At 33.9% G+C, this 3,818-nt stretch overlaps 1 long non-coding RNA gene across 1 annotated transcript in view; it reads left to right on the forward strand.

Annotated features, from left to right (window-relative positions):
* The window catches only part of LOC107455048 (uncharacterized), a 38,478-nt gene that overhangs the window by 29,114 nt on the left and 5,546 nt on the right, over nucleotides 1–3,818 (forward strand). The window contains exon 2 of the long non-coding RNA XR_011636993.1: nucleotides 1,030–1,501. This is a non-coding gene — a long non-coding RNA (uncharacterized lncRNA). The remainder of the gene's footprint in view (nucleotides 1–1,029; nucleotides 1,502–3,818) is intronic.

Genomic DNA, 3,818 nt, shown 5'->3' on the forward strand with positions numbered 1-3,818 from the left:
GTTGCGTTAAATGCAAAGGAAAACCACGAAAAAGTCTTTTAGATAACTGAACAATAATAACAATACAGCTGTATGTTCATTATCGCAATGAATTATTTTTTTAACCATTAATTTTTTTATCATCCTTGACAGACAATTTGTCATCTTAGTGGATGTTGTGAAATACTTTTCTTATATTTTTAACTTTTAACACGACCCAGATATCAAAGTACCTTGTTATTGAAATAGAGGAGTAAAATCGTACTTTGAAAAACTTTTTGAATGAAAATAATTAGAATTTCCATTACACACAAATGAAAACCAAGAAAACGCTTTACTAGCAAACTAATTGTACGCTAACAGGCTAGCTTGGAATGTTTACTAAAATGTTCTTTATTTTATTTATTTATTTATTTTTTGTAAGTACATAAATTACCCCATGTAAACCTGTTCCGGTGGCAACGGTTACCTCCCTCGAGGTGGTGAAGTATTGCTGCGAAAACAACCTGTCTCCTTAAAGGGGTTTCTCCGTCCTTACCCCCTTCCTCTCCTTGTCTTTCCCCACTCATGCAAACAGCTAATGAAGAGTGGCTCGTCAGCTTTTGTTCTTTACAGACTTAAGAAATGGTTTTGAAAAAAGTTTACATATTAAACAAAGAAAATATTTACTTGAAAAGAATTCATTAAAAAATAAATATAATTTATTATTTTAACATAGGTGTATAATTTAAATAGTTATCGTGACAGTCGCTTTAAAGATGGCGAAATAGTTATTGTTAAATAAGTTTAGAGACGCTATGATGGATGAAAGATGTGCTCTTGCGCCGGCTCAAAACCTTTGGCACTTTTCTTGTCATACAGAAGGACCGGCCCCTGCTACGTATCGGAGAAACTAGACTTCTTTTCACTTATATATTTTTTGGCTAAGCTTTGTTGTCTTTTATTGTTGACTTTATTATTATCATATTGTTGTCTTTTTGGTAGTTTGTATTACATTACTACTTTGTCTTTTTTTGTTTCATTATTAATTTAACTTAATTACTTTTATAGAGCCTCTATAAGAAAAAAGATGACATCAGAAAGTCAGCAGGTGTTTCTTTCGAAAGCAGAGAAAGATATTTTAAACAATAAAATTGTTTCTCTTGAAAAAACAGTGAAGGAACTTTCAAGCACAAACGAGGCATTGAATGATAGCAACAAGAATCTAAGAGATCTGAACACAAGACTAATGAAAAGTATTCGGGAATTCGCTCAGACAACTGCTAACCTCATAACTACTGTTAATGGAAAAGAAATATCATTGGTGAAAAAAAATGATGCCATCACAAAGTTAAAAGAAGAATTGAAATTATGTAAAGAAAAAGAAAAAATAATTTCAGAAGAAAGCACACATCTATCAGATAAAGTAACTAAGCTCGAAAAGCGTGTGATTGAAATTAATTGTCTAAAAAGAAAAGCTCATGACTATGAAATGAGGGTGAACAATTTGAATGAAAAAATAGTCAAACTAAATAAAGAAATAGTAAGTTTAGTGTTTAAAATCTTTGGTTAATTTTTTTGTGACCCTAGTATTAGATAGGGGAGAGTGGCTCACCTTGGGACTCTTTTTTTTTTTCTTTAATTTTTTTCTTTTATTCTGATCAATTATTTTCAAAATTTTACCTGGTATTCTTGTAACATTTGAAAACATTTTTAACTAGGTTTTGATTTTGTATCTGTCAAAGAAAAAATTTTTAAAAATGTTTAGTTACCTTTTTATTTGTTCCAAGGTGTACCTCCTAGTGGGGCACCTTGGGACAGTTAAAAAGATGTGAAAAGTTAAGTAGAAATTTTCTAAAAATAGTATAACTAAATAAATTTACTTTTTTTTTAATTTTGTTAATAAAGTTTTATTTTGTTAGTGTTAACTTCTAGTATGCAAATCCAATTGTTAAGAATCAAATACCAAACCTAAAGAACGTTCAAAGCTTTGCTCTGCTTAAGTTATAACGAAATGTCATTTGAATCTATGTATGATTTGGCTTCTTTTTTGGGATAAATAAATGTTGCAGATTGATTCACTCTTCTCAAAACTGATAACTAGAGCCCGGAAGTTCAGGCAAAATGCCATAAATGCCCTTTTCTCCCTTTTTTTAAATGTTTTCTTCTGAAAATACCTTTTTCTTTCCTTTTGTTCATAAATGCCTATTTCTATCTAATTTAAAATTTTTCTGCAAAGCTTTTCGTGCTTTTGACCGAGCATAAACGCAAAATGAAGAAATTTTGAAATACAGAAATGGTGACTGTCATCCGACGTATTGTAATGCATTTATAGAGATTAGGACTTTATTCCTTTTGGGACAACTCCCTGCCGTTGAGGCAGTGATCACCCCTCGTACAGTACAATGGCTATTCATCTGAGCTGATAGGGTACTCGTGCTTGAGTGAGCAAGGCAGGTGAAAGACATTTTTCTGTCCATGAGATTGACAGTGTTGATTGAATAGAGAATAGAATACAGAAATGAAGCTTTGCCTTTTTCAAAGATGGCCACAAGAAAGGAGATTGTCACGCGCTTGCATGGCACCTTGCAATTCATTTTTTTTTTATCCCAGAGGGATAGTTTGGAAGACAAAGAGCTTGATGAGAACTCGTTCGCTCGGCAACTATTGGGAGTGCGTGGGGAATGTAGGAAAAAGAATATTTCCTCTCCGTCTCTTCGTGGCGTCACCTTCGTCGTGGCGTCAGAAAACGTGGCCTCACCTTCACCCGATGCGCTTTGCAAGGAGAGAGAGAAAAGGAGTGAAAAGATTGGAGTTATTTTTATTTACAGTCAATAGGAGTTATTTTTACTTACAACCAATAGAATTTATTCTTACTTACGGCCCATATAGCCCCATATAACTTACACCATCGAATAAATCGCATGCTCTCTTATCTACAAACGAATTCACCAAGCTGGTTGAGCACATTGTAGACGGAGCACGAAATAGTTTTCTAGTACTAGTTATTTTAAAAATGCCTAAAGTAAAAGCCTGCACAAGCAAAAAACTGGACAGTTTTGTGAAAGAGTTTGGGTCTGATGTGTTTTCTGCTGATTGGAGCATTCTATTTTGTAAGGCCTACGAGAAGTCAGTAAATTTTGAGAAGAAGTATTTTATATCTCAGCACTTGGAGACAGCTAAGCATAAAACAGCAAAAGATAAAAAAAATGGGAAAACACCGACTCTGATTCCCACCTGTTTTCAATTATCTTCTCGCAAATTGGAATTTGCAATGGATTTATGCAGATCATTTGTAGATGCCGGCACTCCGACTCGACTCCATATACGAGCTTTTTTGCAAAAATATACGAATTAAAGTGTGCCCTGTGAATCAACTTTAAGGAAAACTTATTTAGATGACTGTTACACCGAAGTTCTTAAAACTATTCAAAATGAAATCGGAACGAAAACCATATGGCTATCTGTAGATGAAACGACTGATGTAACTGGATGATATGTTGCGAATGTTATTGTTGGTGTTATGGACCCATTTGAAAAACATAAAATCTTTTTTTGACATCTGAACAGTTGCAGAATACTAACAGTACTACAATTGCACAGTTGTTCACTAATGCGCTGGCTTTACTTTAGCCAAATGGCACTAAGCATGAAAGAGTGCTATTATTTCTTACAGATGCAGCCACCTACATGAAAAAAGCTGGAAATGCCTTAAAAGTTTTATTTCCTAATATGATCCATCTAACGTGCCTTGCTCATGCATTGCACAGGATAGCAGAGGAAGTAAGAGGTCTCTATCCTGAGGTAGACTCGCTTGTTTCTAGTGCGAAAAAAGTATTTGTGAAAGTCACAGGGTTCGT

The sequence above is a fragment of the Parasteatoda tepidariorum genome, chromosome 6 (assembly GCF_043381705.1).
Source record: "Parasteatoda tepidariorum isolate YZ-2023 chromosome 6, CAS_Ptep_4.0, whole genome shotgun sequence".
NCBI classification, from domain to species: domain Eukaryota; kingdom Metazoa; phylum Arthropoda; class Arachnida; order Araneae; family Theridiidae; genus Parasteatoda; species Parasteatoda tepidariorum.